This window comes from Mytilus trossulus, chromosome 8 (assembly GCF_036588685.1).
Source record: "Mytilus trossulus isolate FHL-02 chromosome 8, PNRI_Mtr1.1.1.hap1, whole genome shotgun sequence".
NCBI lineage: Eukaryota > Metazoa > Mollusca > Bivalvia > Mytilida > Mytilidae > Mytilus > Mytilus trossulus.
In genome coordinates, this window is record NC_086380.1 from 69,404,082 (window position 1) to 69,420,675 (window position 16,594).

The window sequence follows — 16,594 nt, forward strand, 5'->3', positions numbered from 1 at the left end:
TCAACTGGGTTACTTTCATAATCATTCTGTGAACTATATATTAATATTATAGTCGGATCGCCATCGTATCGATCCTATTTTATCCATACAATTGTGTCACGGTTGTTCAATATATATCTAAAACCTTGCACGATCGTATCCATCGTATACAATCAATAAAAGTGTGCCACAAATGATCACCATAATCAATTAAGTCAACTCTTTATTTATATCATACACCAAACACTGTAGTACCGATCGTATTCAATCGATACAATCGCTCCACGGTTAATCAGTTAAATCAAATCAATCAACTCTATATTAACCTTTATAAACATAGCAGAATTGTATCGATCGTATTCAATAAATATGATTGTGTCATGGTTAATAACGTGTGACTTTTTGTGTTTCTTTGGTACATATGAAGTGGCCCTGTACTTTTAAAGATCCCGCCATTATGCTATTTTTTATTATATTTTTTTAAATACTTTGAACGACAAGATTATTTTCCTCGCGTAGTGGTGGTATTAAACATTTGTGGATACTTAAAAATCATATAGAAATGATGGATAATTTTAAACCATGGTAATTTTCTGAAAATTAGTATTAACGATACTTTTGATTTTTCAACCATGTATACCACCATTCTCCATGTAAAATTATGATTTTGAAAATTCTTTGAATAACGAAATTATTTTATATTTCTTCCTGTGTGACGTTTACATTTTGACGTCAAACACGCGCTACACTAGAGTTCATGTGAATGCAGTCACAGGACTTCCACTATTTAATCCTTTAAGGGTTGATTCAAAATACATCAAATATTATTTATTTATTATTATGAGGCTAACTTCATGCAGGAACTTCTTAGGAAGAAAGATAAGAAGTTATCAATATCCTTTAACTCTACTTTCCGCTATATAGATGATGTTCTTTCACTAAATATTTAAACTTTGGTGACTATGTGGAACGCAACTATCCCATTGAACTAGAGATAAAGGATACTACAGATACAGTTACGTCGGCTTCATATTTTGACTTACATTTAGAAAATGACAATGAGGGTCGGTTGAAAACAAACTTTACGAAAAAAGAGATGATTTCAGCTTTCCAATTGTGAACTTTCCATTTCTAAATAGCAACATTCCAGCAGCACCTGCATACGGGGTATATATCTCCCAATTGATACGATATTCCCGTGTTTGCATTTCCTATCATGATTTTCTTGATAGATGGTTGCTGCTTACAAGGAAGCTATTACACCAAGAGTTTCAAATGGTGAAGTTGAAATCATCCCTTCATATATTTTACGGACGCCATCACGAGTTGGTTAACCGTTATGGAATATCCGTTTCGCAAATGATATCGAATATGTTCCTTACGTCGTAACTACAATCCCCTTCCCTTTCATGACTGTGACCTACCGAATTAGACTATTTACCGGATTTGATATCACATAAGCAACACGACGGGTGGCACATGTGGAGCAGGATCTGCTTACCCTTCCGGAGCACCTGAGATCACCCCTTGTTTTTTGGTGGGGTTCGTGTTGTTTATTCTTTGGTTTTCTATGTTGTGTCATGTGTACTTTTGTTTTGTCTGTTTGTCTTTTTCATTTTTAGCCATGGCATTGTCAGTTTGTTTTAGTTTATGAGTTTATGTCCCTTTGGTATCTTTCGTTCCTGTTTTAAACATCAAAAATATAAGTAAGCAATTAGTGTGTTTGTTAAATTTGATTGGTTATTTTTTGTGCTTCTTTGTTAAATATTTATTTGTTTTTATTTCTATTTGGGATTGTGAAACAGTAATGACTGCTGTACCCCTATTTTCACAATTTTTTCACATTTTCTGTCCTTTTTGTTCATGCATCGATGCAAATATAATGGAATTTGATGCGACTAGCTAGCATACAAGTGAGAGGTTTAGCGCTATAAAACCAGGTTCAATGCACCTTTTTCTACGTGAGAAAATGCCTGTACCAAGTCAGGAATATTAAGTTGTTATCCATTCGTTTTAGGTTATTTAGCTTTTGATTTTGCCATTTGATAATGGACTTTCCGTTTTAATTTAATTTTCCACTGAGTTCAGTAAGAAAAAAACATAATGCAATTGTTCAGATGCTAATGAACAATAAGGTTAATAATGATAAGTGTAGAGATACTGGAACATCACCTCTGTACGTTGCTTGTCAGGAAGGATATACTGAACTTGTACAGTTTTTATAATAACAATAAGGTTGAAACTGGACATGCGTATACATATTTAAGTACATGCACATCGGTGCATCAAATGTTGCAGGTCACTGCCATCATAATTAGAAGATGTGCATTTACCATGTTCTGCGTTCAATCCAGTCTAAAGGTTTGACGAATTTAGTCTGAGATTTTACGATTATAATTCAACGACATACACGTACAATACATACATGTATGTATAAAGGTACAATTGTGTGTTCTATTTTGCAAATGTTTTACAGAGCAAGAACTCGAGTATCGCTCGGTAAATCTTACGAGTAATAGATTAGTAAATATTCACCGAGTTGACATCCATAGTATGTACTAATATCTTTTTAAGATAAATTTACTAAAAATACTGATTGTACAGTATATAAAAATGTACTAACAAAACTAAAATATATTGATTGTTCAAAATTCTAATGAAGAATGATGAAGTACTGAAATCTACTGGATTTATTGACTAAAAAATATCCTAATTGCACAATGTACTAATCTATAATACTAAAATAACGAGGTCCAATTTGTCAGCCGTCATGGGGTAAAAACGACAAATCAAAGAATTCGATTTTATACAAAGCTAATATAGGACAATGGTGTTGATTAAAAATTACACCACTCCAGACCTTTTGTTTTCCACATAATTAATATTGCCAAAAATTAACAAGTTCCGGGTCGAATCCGATACCGATACCAACAGTGTATTCACCTGTTACCTATTACCTTATCTGTACGTTCCACATCTGACGGGCGCACCACCATACGGTGTAAAAGTTTTCAACGTGTTAGCCGGCATGACGAAAATCAGCGAATCAAAGAATTCAACTTTATTTATAACTAATATAGTACAATGCTGTTGATTAAAAAATACTCCATTCCAGGCCCTTTTGTTTTTCCAAAAAAATAATATTACCAATAATTGATAAGTTCCAGGTCGACGGGTTCAAACAGAATGATTTTGAAAGCAGTGAAAACTGTGCATCTTATAATTGGCATGATTTTATTAGATGACAATACCAATACTATAATAAAAGAGAGACAAAAGATACCAAGGGGACAGTCAAACTCATAAATCGAAAATAAACTGACAACGCCATGGCTAAAAATGAAAAAGACAAACAGACAAACAATAGTACACATGACACACCATAGAAAACTAAAGAATAAAAAATAGCTATGGTATCGGTAATAAGGCTTACGCATAGTTATATACTTTAAATTCAGTCACGGGTGTGTTCTAGTATGTACTAAAATTATAAAACATAATGACTGAAAAAACAAACTTATACAAAAATAAGTATCTACAAAATGTTGATAATGTACAAATAACTAAGATATGACTAGACGATCTCAACTGATCAAGATACTAACTATGTGCTAATATCTACTTAAGAAGAATTGATTAAAAACGTTGATTGTACAGAACAGTATACATGGTATACTAACAATGTACTTACAAAACTAAAATATATTGACCTGGTCTAAATCCTCTTTTTGACTGGATACAGATGGAACTATAATTTTAGTTTGGTAAACAAAATGTACAATATGGTATTCTTGGTCTTAGACCTTTCATTTTATATACATGATATAGGACATGACTTTGATTCAAGAACTTTTGATTTTGGTATATTAGGACCCTAAATCATGGTCAAATCTCTTGAAAAGCTTAGATCCAGATGTAACAATTATGAACCATCCAAATAATGTTTAAATCTGAATCCCTTACTCTTCATTTAATATATGAAACTATGAAGACATGTTGGTTTGGTACAACCTTGGTCTACCACATTAATTTGGTAAAAAAAAATGTGGATGGACCAACCCCACAGTTTAATAAATCAATACATTTACTTGATGATTTGACCGGATTGATATCCTTCTAGAAAGCATTTAACACATAAAAGGTTGTCATATCTTATCATGTATAAACAAATCTATAAATAACATGATTAGTAAGTATTGTCTGTCGGCCACGTTGCAGAGCAACAAAACAATCTATTTATAAATAACACTTCAGGTCATACACCTTTTCACACGTTGTGTAACGTGTGTTTTAATAAAGATGCAATTTATTATTTATAACCAATTGTATTATAAAAAAACAGAAAGTGTAAAAAAGTGTTTATATTATATAAATCTATACAAGCCACTGTAAATTACAGTTTCAATTTCACTTATTTTTTAGTAACGAAACTAAATGAACCTAAATCGTTTCACGATATTAACAATGATTAAACAGTGTTTTAATAATAACGAAGCGTAAGTTAATATAAACTCTTGAGAATCATGAATAATACGCCAAAATCAATTATAGGATCTTATCTTCAGATAGATAGTTATTTAGTAATACTAATAGCACTTACGGGCGTTCTTTTCTTGTGATTTGTGGAACTATAACGTGTTGATGTTCTTGAACAGCTGATAGGAAGGAGCCTGAGACTATTACAACACAGATATTAAAATTTATCGTAATAAGTGAGTAAGTGGAAAAGTTAGCAACGTTAATTTAACGTAGTTTCGTATTCAACCGAAGCAGACGACATAAATCACTATCTAATAACTGGGACCACTTTCACAGTATCGGATATTATTCAGTTATTCTTCTTTAAAACTAAATTAAAAACAAAATTGAATTAATCAAAAAGGAAAAATAGTTTTCATCAATCAAAATGAAGTTATTACTATTCATATTTTAATTTTGTTTTTAATCATTATTGTTATTATGCAACTCTTGAGTATGTGATTGTGCACAGATTAATCCCACAGGGGGTTTATTTCTATATAAAGGTATATACATATCTGCCGCAGAAATGGGTCCCTTTTTTAATACGTCAAATATAGCGTTGGGGTGCAATTTTACCGAGGAAATATATGAATATGTAGTAATTGACTAATTGTGATATCAATGGGTCATAATTTTTCTGTTTATGTGCAACGATCTTCACTGAATTTCCCAACTTCTACAATGTATGTCCTTTAAATTTCTACATCTACAGAAACTTATTGACAAACGTTTGTTATAGTCCAGTCGATTTGTGCAGATGTTTGACAAAATTGCTGAGATTGTGGTAAATAAAGGCAACAGTAGTATACCGCTGTTCAAAACTCATAAATCCATGGACAAAAAACAAAATCGGGGCAACAAACCAAAACCGAGGGAAACGCATCAAATACAAGAGCATGAAATTTGGCATAGTAGTAGTTTATGTCATGGACAACATTTTAAGCTATGGACCCACTCTAAAAGTCGAAATTGATGGAAAGGCGGCCATTTTAAAATGGCGGCCGTTTGATCTCTTTAGATTGATAAAAAAAACCATGAAAATGATATTAAAAAAGATATTGGCATGAATCCTGGTTCATAAAATAAAAGTGCTGATTCCAATTGTCTTGTTGAACAAACTTTTTGGAAACATTACCCATATTGAATGGCGGCCATCTTGAAAAATCGTGATTTTGTTTTTAAACCACAATAGGTAGTCATTATTCGATAAAAATAAAACAAAACGCATTGTCGAAGATATACAAATGTATTTGTTTGAGCTATATAAACAGGACAAAAAGCGAGCCTATCCCCCTCTCTGATTTATTCTTCTGTTTCGTAGCGGGTACAAATAACTTTATATTTTCCGACAATGTACATTTATTGTAACAGTTATTATCTGGTTATTATCCAAAAGTTCACACCCACACTTGAAACTTTAGTTGTTTAAATCTGAATCATTGTCTCTTATGTTCAAAAGCAATTGAAAGTTAAAACGCGGACCACGAAGTGGATCTTAAAATGAACTACTAGCATTACTCTAAAAGCAATATTCGGGCCACCGCTCGATCAACATAAAATAACAGGAGAATTTTAATAAACAAATAAAGCAAAAAAATATTTCTATACCTGTCATTTATGATAGTTGGCTGATTACAAGGCAATTCGTTTTTGTTGATATTGTTCATATTAAACAACATTCAAAAACCTTGATTGCAGACATAATGAATTTCATGTCATACAAGTAATGTTATAGGAAACATCAATTGCTCAAATGTTCTCAATTGACGTTAAAAATATCTAACAATAAATGAAAGGTACATGTTTTGTCAAACCACACTCTGTCTATCATGTTCTATCCCATTGTCCTCCACATTTATATAGAGTAGTACAACTCAATACTGCCTTTACATATTTGCATTTCCTTAGTAACCATGGTAACCGTGTTCACTTTGACTCACAAGTTAAACGCTTGTTGCATGAAGTTATTATATAGTCATATGCTATATTTATCACAGATGATAAGGACTGTCATCTAAGGAATTTATATATATTTATTTCTTGAAACCCATCTTGAATAATGGCCATTTTGAAAACATGATTTTTCAACAAATCATTATTAGCTAATCTTATTAAATCACAGTTTGCATTCATACTTTTTTTTTAACTAATGTATATTGGATATTCACAAAGTGGTCAGTTAAGACATGCACATGTTTACAAAATAAAGATATCAGTACCAGAATTTCTGTTACTTACACGTTTGCCTAAGAAACTTTTTAAAACAGAAATTACGTATATATGATATAAATTATGACCGAAAGTTGTTGTTGGAAAAGATCAAAATTGTAGATTACAGAAACACTGGAGCTAGATATCAGAAGAACACAATGGGCGATTAGACTGGAAGGAATGAGTGAAATGGCAAGAGAGGACATGTGAGGGTTTGCAATGCCAAGTAGATACAAACAGAACAGACATAGACATTTGGGCTGGAAATCACTCTTTTAATGCAAGCATACGACGATGTCGGGTCTTGAATTGGTTTTCCTTTCGCTCAATTTGAAACAGTTGAATGAGGGATATTGAACTACAGACGCACTCAGAAATAACAAGGCAAAATGGCACAAATCCTGTCAAACAAATTTTCAGACCTCAAAATATTTCATCAGTTAAAGGGAAAACATACTCATGATGTTAAAGATAAGTTGCAAATTGAAAGAAAACAATAAACACCCAAACACTGTAAAGTGGAAATGAATCAACAAAAACAATGACTGCATCTGAAGATCTCCATGATACATCGACATTTTCATATCGACAAAAATAGGGCATCACTGTGCACCTGTACTACAAGACATATTCTCTTAGCCAAATTCAGAGCTGAAGATGTCAAATCACTAGTATCCGGCTTGATGATTGATAAAACTTGACAACATGGCAAAAAAATAAAAGACACAGAAAGAAAGCCAGGAATCTTTTATCCTTGGTGATGTGCTTTCCAAAATAATTCAATACATTGACGGCAACACGGTCTGAAAGAGGTATTGTACCAATCTCCAAGCTTGCAGATCACGCTAAATTGTACAGTAAACGCCAGGAACAACTTCGAGTTATCAAAAAGGAAGAAATGATACAACGCATCTAACAAAATTGGAACTTTTCAGTCCTCAGATAGTTTAGTCGATTTGTGAAACAATTGTTCAGATTGTGGTAAAAGCATAAAACTGTGCAGAGTGTTAGTTGAGATCATAACTAACATTTATAGCTATGGACCAAATTCGGAAAATCAAAATGGCGGCTCTGTGCGGCCATTTTAAAATCTTGCCCAAAAAATTAATATAAATTATCAAAAAAAAATTTAAAATATATTACTTTACCAATTTTAATAAACTTTCGTACTTCTTATGACATGAGAATATCAACTGAGGACTATTGAAATATTTAGTGACCATCTTGAATGGTAGCCATTTTGGAAACGTAAATTTCCAATATATCATTATTCGCTATCCTAAATTGTTATTTGAATGAATACTAATTTTTATATGCTATTACAACTAGTTTTGCTAATCATTTATTTATGACTGTAAGTTGCTATTCATATAGGATATATTCACAAAGTGCTCATATAAGGCATGCATATGTTAACAAATAAATGTATTTAAAGAAATACGTAAATTATTTTAATTGCAGTTTAGCATGTAGGGCTTAGTTACTTTTTTACCACCAAAAAAAGGCGTATATACAATATGCGTTATGACCACTGTATGTTAACAAGGAAAAATACGTAGGTATTGAAATTATTGGAGCTGAAAAAACTAATAAATAAATAGACTGAAAAGAATTCCGTAACGCCAAGACAGGACACGTGAGGAGTTACAATGCCAAGCAAATACAAAAAGAGCAGACATAGACATTTGAGCTGGTAATCAGTCGTTTTTTGTAAGCATACAACTGTTCCAAGTTGATGAAGGCAATGTGATGGGAGAATCACAAGGCAAAGGGTACTTGTCCGGTCAAAGCAAATTTTAAGATCAAAATATATTTTGTCAGGAAAAACGAAAAAGTCTTAGATTGAAAATACCAGCAAAATAACCAGCCACAGTTGTGATGATTCATCAAGAACAATGATTGCAGGGATTTTTTTCTTTGTTTGTGATGAGGTGTCTGACTATCATCATGAAACATCGACAATTATGATCGACAGTATAGAACGTGAGTGTCACATGAACTACTAACCATTGTTCTTTTAGCCAGTTGGAGATTAATATTTCATGAGAATATAGCATGCTAAATGTTTGTTAACACTGCCCAACAAGGCAATTAGACAGAATTCGAGAAACAGAAAGAAAGTCAAGAATGTGTTATCCATGGAATGTGGTTTGCCAAACTAATAGAAAACAGCGACGGCTCACAGTCTGGAACAGATATTGTTTTAATATTTGAAAAAGGTGATATCGGTAAATTGCTTAGTGAACGTTCTTAGTAAATATGAGTTGTCATGGAAGGAACACTTCTGAAAAAAATTAATAATAGCTGCCGTAGATGATATTCTAGTACATATGCAAGGTAGCGTCTTTCTCCGGATTCTCAACGAATATTTGGGGAAGTTCTGAAACAGGTCATGTCTATTAGTCGTGATGATGAAGGCCTCTTCATAGTCAAAGTACTTAGAATAGTTTGAAGAGTTAGGCTTGCACTATAAAAAATTTGCAAGGGTTCCGCGGAACCCAGTGTCTTGCCTTCTCTTTCTGTTAATTGCAAGTTCAACAAAAATGAGGAAATAAATCAATAAAATATTCCTGTTGATACTATCTTTTGATAATAAGAATCTTCTGTCCAAGTTTGGTAAAAATGCAGGATATTTTATGTAATAAATGTTTAAAAAATTTAACTGCACACTGAATGTAATGTTAACTAGAAGAAAACAAAATGTCCTTCTAGATACTAGCTTTTGATCATAAACAAGCTTCTTTCCATATTTGGTACAAATCCAAAATAGAATGAGACAGTTATTATTTTTTTTTAAATTAAACCACCGAGTGAATGTGTTCTTTCGCAGCAAATCTAAGTCAATTTAAAAGTAAAATACAAAAAAAATAGATTTTTTTTTTTTACATAATTTCCTTTCTAGATACTAGCTTTTGATCATAAACAGGCTTCTGTCCAAGTTTGGTACATATCCAAAATAGTATAAAAAAGTTATTAAAATTTAAAAAAGTTTAACCACATGGTGAATGTATTGTTTCCTGGCAGAAAATCTAGACCATTTAAAAGTAAAATACAGAAAAATAGATTTATTTTTTTACAAAATTTACTTCTGGATACTATCTTATGAACATAAACAAGCTTCTGTTCAAGTTTGGTACAAACCGAGGATATGTTAAAAAAGTTATTAAAATTTTAAAAACTTTAACCACAGAGTGAATGTTATGTTTCCTTGCAGAAAAAAACTAAGTCCATTTATAAGTAAAATACGGAAAAAATGGAATTTTATTTTTACAAAATTTACTTCTGGATACTATCTTATGATCATAAACAAGCTTCTGTCCAAGTTTGGTAGAAATCAAGTATAGTTTAAGAAAGTTATTAAAATTTCAAAAACTTTAACCGCAGAGTGAATATTTGTGGACGACGCCGACGGAATATAGGATCGCTTAGTCTCGCTTTTTCGACTAAAGTCGAAGGCTCGACAAAAAGGTTCACAGGGACATTCAACGTAGTCTTTCAAAATGAATCTGTTCCACAATATTTGATACATCTTACTAATGATCAATTTATATATATACATAAATGGGCTGTGAAAAAAAGTAGAATCACAAAAATACTGAACTCCGAGGACAATCCAAAACGGAAAGTCTCTAATCAAATGGCAAAATCAATAGATAAAACACACCAAACGACTGTCATATTCCTGAGTTGGTACAGGCATTTTCTTATGTAGCAATTGATGGATTGAATCTGGTTTTATAGCGCTTACCTTCTCACTTCTATGACAGTATAATGTAGCATCAAATCCCATTATTAACAACGATGCGTGAACAAAACAGACTTAATAGGTAAAACTGTCAGAACATGGTTACAGCAGTCTATATATATGTATAGTTAGGGATTTCATAATTATTCAATATATGAAGGTGGTTAAATCCCAGCTGCACAACTATACCCGCAACCTTTTGTTGAGATCCTCCGTAATTAATCCTTTCCATTTAAAAATTTTCACTGTTTTACTACAGATCCGTTAATTGTATCTATTAATATACAAATATTTTACTTTAAATTCACAGTTGAGCCTTCGTGTATCTTGTTCATTGTAATAAACCTTTATTTTGTAACGGTAAAACACATGTTTTTTTTCAAAAGCATGCATAATAAATTTTGATTTCCACAATTGGGTGCCCAAGAAACACGTTTCTTGTAGTAAACATTGTCAAATATCGTCGGTGCACTTATAAGATTCAAGAGGGTGTGAATGGGGATTTACATAATAGAGAACGAAGTGCCAATAAATGATGAATTTGGAAAATGGGCCAAATGAAAAAGGATAGAGAATGAAAATATTGAGGTGTTAAAATTTAAAGAAAAGAGAAAAGTGGCATAAAAAATTTAGAACCCTTATTAAGATTCATCATCTGAATTGTTCATTTTCAATTTGTTCAATATAAAGTCTGGTGGTGAAGAATTAACAATATTTCCCGAATATTGGGTTCGTTGCGTTTTATATGACGTACATCATTCTATATAATTTAATGCTTGAAGCTCAATCTTAAAACTCTTTTTGTTTGGTTTATGCCTATTACATTATGCTGTCTGAAATATCTAGTCAAGATAAAAAGTGTTCTAAGTTGAAAATTTCCGAATTTGGCAACTCCTCACTTAAAGTTTTTGTTTTTCGTGAAGTGTATTTACTGGTGGACGACATGTTGTTTTATATTATATAAATGTAGTGCAGCATCAGGTTTATTGACGTATTACTAGATATTTTAAAGGGTGAAAAGCTTCCAAATTACAAAAATTGCCTTTGTTAATAAAAAAAGAACCACACTAGTGTACATTACAATATCAAATTAACTACCACCATTTTTTAGAAACCTAGACAAGAAAATTTGTGTTTCAATACAGAGCCATAATGTTTTGAAAATTGTCTTTTGTTTAAGTCTTCTTTCTGTGCAACATTATTTGCAATGTTTTCGTTAATTGTATAATATAAGGAAATATGTAATTGAATACCGTTTAAGTATCATGCATATATGTGATTTATATTTCAAATTCCATCGAGTAGCTAGGTTTTTAAACTTTCTAATTTTGTCCAAGTTAGTGAAACTAATTCAGGGGAAATTTGCCATGTTTCTTTATTATCGAAATACCTATTTGAAAATTAAATTGATATCCCCCGTCAAAAACAAAATGTGCATGCATAACGATCCATCGCTACACTTTCCTTTATACTGTTTTGTACTGAACAGTTACGATTGATACATGTGATACCAGGTGGTGAATTTTAACAATTTGTATAAATTTTCAGTATCACTTGTGTAGGCATGCATGATGTACCAGCTGAGGGAAAATAAGAGCATGCAATCTATGCTTGTGAAAACCGAGTCCTTTCCCGTAAACACGTTCTAACGAGATTGAGAATTTCGAAATAAGGGTGGAATAAAATCATTGCTCTAATTCTTACTCGATTGATAATGAAGGTTGCATTGATTATTTTTATCAGAAGTCCATACTGATAAATACATACCGCTGTTCGAAAGTCATCAATCGATTGAGAGATAACAAATCTGGGTAGAAAACTGAAACCGAGGGGAACACATCCATGAAAAGAGGAAAACAACGAAACAACAGAAACACTAAAAAGTAAAATCACAAAAATACTGAACTCAGAGGAAAATCAAATCGGAAAGTCCCTTATCATGGCAAAAGTTAAATGACAAAACACATCAAAAACGAATAGACAACAACTGTCATATTCCTGACTTGGTACAGGCATTTTTAAATGTAGAAAATTGTGGATTAAACCTGGTTTATGGCGCTAAACCTCTCACTTTGTATGACAGTCTCATCAAATTCCATTATATTTACAGTTATGCATGAACTAAACTGACATAATAAATAACATAGTCAAAATATGTGTGCAACAGTCATCATCGTGTTACAATTTTAAAAGAAATAATTGTTTCGCGTGTCTGACGTCAGAAAATGTAAACGTCACATTTTTTTGTCGTTTAATGTTTATACAAACAATTTTAAAATTTCACATGGGCAATGTTAGCATACAGGGGTTAAAAAATCAAAAGTATGTAAGAAGTAATTTCAGAAATAGACCAAGATTTGAAATTTTCCAAAAGTTCTATAGAATTTATAAGAATCCACAAATGGTTCATTCCACTACGTGACTAAAGTGCAACAAAAGACAAAACAACAATTTAACACACATAGAAACGAACTATAAGTAAACAACTGCTATTTTCAAAAGTCAGAAGTCCATTAATTAATACAGTTTTTCTTTAATCGACGTTTGCTTCGTTTGATCCGGGCTCAGTTTGCCATTAGTAGAAATTCGATTACATCTAATCTTGCTTTCCTCTGAAATTCCCATTGTGACCACATGGTTTTATGAAAATTACATTGTCAATCATTACAAACGAAATAGTGCTGAGGTTATAAATGTCAACAAATTAAATTGTAGCTAATCTATCTATGTTTTGCCACGTGAAAAACATCGACTGGTCAATATATTATATTATACAAGTGTAACAACAAAGCTCAAAGAAGAAGGTTATTGTTTATGCTCTTAGGAGTGCTCTGAATAATGAAGGATTCCCAATACAAACATATAAAAATCCTTATGTTGGTTACTCTTGGTTCCTTGTGTAAAATATTCGATCAGTATAGCTACTTAATGGTCAAACTTGTCAAATAATGTTTTGATACCAGTTACGAAAGTAATCTAATGGACAATTTCTTTTTTTTTTTTTATTCAACAATATATTGCTTTGTAGGACATGAAGATGAGCCGACAATGAATCGTTATTTGTACCGCAATTTTGTGAAGCTTCGGTATCAAATACACTGAAGTCCTCAAGTTTAATTTTCAATATAATAGATATAGGAAGATGTGGTGTGAGTGCCAATGAGACAACTCTCCATCCAAACAACAATTCAAAAATTAAACCATTATAGGTTAAAGTACGGCCTTCAATAGTTATCAAAAGTACCAGGATTATAATTTTATACGCCAGACGCGCGTTTCGTCTTCATAAGACTCATCAGTGACGCTCAGATCAAAATAGTTAAAAAGCCAAACAAATACAACACGGAGCCTTGGCTCACACCGAACAACAAGCTATAAAGGGCCCCAAAATAACTAGTGTAAAACCATTCAAACGGGAAAACCAACGGTCTAATCTATATAAACAAAACGAGAAACGAGAAACACGTATATATTACATAAACAAACGACAACTACTGTACATCAGATTCCTGACTTAGGGCAGGTGCAAACATTTGCAGCGGGATTAAACGTTTTAATGGGCCCAAACCTTCTTATGTTCATTTAAGCCATGATGGACTTAATTTCTATTTTGCCAAAATATCATCCTAATCAAATAATTAATTTGTGTATGTGAAATTACCTGATTGCTGATTTATTCCTAATTTAGTACAAGTACTTCCTGTAGCTAGGTGAATGTGATGAACATTATCAACTCTACTCCCTGATGTAGACGCAGTCATGGTCATCGTCATTATACATCACCTACTCTGCATGCTGTCTCTATAAATTTCTTTTTCCATTTTAACAAAAGCTGTTAGGTATTCATCACATTCGCACGAAACTTTAATCATACCAAATATGATTTACCTACCACTTGTAAACTAGACCTAATCACAAACTAATACATGGTTGACGCCGTCGCCGCCGCCGACGCAGGAAACAGCATTCTTGTGTCTTGCTTTTTTACTTTCAATCAAAATCATTATGTTTGTTTATAAATAACGATGTTCCCCTCTCTCAAACAATATATTTGTATCTACTGTGTCGATCCAATTTTTTTTTATGAAACACTGCAGAACCAATTTTGATCAATTGTCTTGAGTAAACCTTGCTAATACGTATCCGATATCCTTGCTTTCTTTCAATTTTATACAGCATGAGTACCTTGTTGTAATAAAACAGTTATCAAATTTAGATAGTATTTTGATCTAAATGTAATGACTGATTCTTATTGCTGGGGTCAGAACATTATATTTGAAATGCTGTTTATAGTGATTGTGAAACCATGTATGTATTTTTTTGTAATTAATATAATTGCAAAGCAATATTCAAAAAATGTTTATTTTCAAATGATGAGATGAATCACTTTCATCTTGATTTTAAACAATTTTACAAGCATCAACAGAAAAATAAAAAACTTATAAATAGTTTTCATAAATATGAAATATCCTCTAAAAAAATGTTATCACAGAAAATGAAATACAACTGACCTAAAAAAAAAAAGAACTAAAATATGTACAGCAAACTTAAATTGAATAATTTTAAAGCATTACCAGCTTACGGAATGTTTGTTTGTAAAAGATGATATGAATCAAAACATAAAAATATACTAGACATTCTAAGTTATTCAACATGACACTAGTCTCGATATCATATAATTATCTATTTTTTGTAATGCCCTTAAATTGTAAATTGACTTTAAATTTGAAGGAAGAAATGTATGCTAAAGATCCGACCTTGACAATAAACTCTTGAAATATAATATCACTGAAATCAATATCAATAACAAATTCATAGATACAGATTCAACTAAAATTATATGTGTTATAAACTCGCAAAAAAGAAGTAATGTGGTTTTAAAGAAAGAAAGGGGGTCAAGATTTGCAATGTCATATTGATAATATTGATTAAAGTGATTTCAAGAATAGAACAATTAATCATTATCAGGTTTATAACATGTATCTTACATGTCTTATCCTTTTTAAGGGGGAAAGGGGGTTCTGAAATTGTAAATGTAAAATGAAAAGGTTTGATTATGTCTTATTAGGAACCATTTTTCCATCTTAAATTTCAAAAGGAATATATTAATATGGCAATGAATCATAGATAAAACAATGACTAGATAGAAAACAGTTTTTTTGCTAAAAACTTCAATATTAGTGTCTTTTCATGATGTCACATGTGGTAGACATTTTGATAATTTATCACAACTTCCATTGAAGTTTTGGACTAGAATATAGATGTCGTATGTCAACAAAAAAGTCGTGTTAACATTTTTGTTATATTATTCTAAATATCTTACTTTTATTTTTATTTTTGTGAAGCATGTGCTTTTTTTTTCTATGTTGTTTATTTTGTAAATTTTCAAATTTTCAAATTTAAAATTATGACTTATAAAATAGGTGATAAACTCTCTAACTTGCAGCCCCATCAATGTTCATGTGAATGTATAGCTCATAATTACCAATTGGCAAGACTCATATGCAATGTTTGCGGTGAATTTGTTAATCACAATGAGCATGATGTTAGGATTTTATCAGTTTAGTAAATTATCTGCCTTATTAAGTGCTTTAAATTAAGTTAAAATATGCCTAAATGTCCATTAGCATTTATGTTCCTTTATATTATGTATAATACTTGTGTCTGTACTAACACATTTTTCCTTTTTAAGAATATTGACTTCAAGTAAAATAACTACCACTCATTGATAGATTGCAAGTTTGCATGGATTACATAACAGTACATTTCAGTAAGGATTATGTAATTAAAAACAAAACAAAAATATATAATATATGAAATATTTGGCCAGTTTGACTGCTTAATTCATATTTCAACCTGTGCAATCCATTTCTAGCAATGAGTAAATTTAAAATGACTCACACAGTTATAATAATATGCAACTATATAAAAATAGGCAGCATACAAGGATGTATATTAAACCATGAGTCGAAATTAAAAACAAAAACAATCTACTCTAACATGATAAAAAGTGCATAGGTCCATGGAGGGGGTCTGCGGTCTGGAATGCACTCTTTTTTTTTGACAATCAAAACATTTGAATTGGGACATTTTGGTTGTAACCACCCCCTTTGTCCTAGGTTAGGAACACCTCCCCCT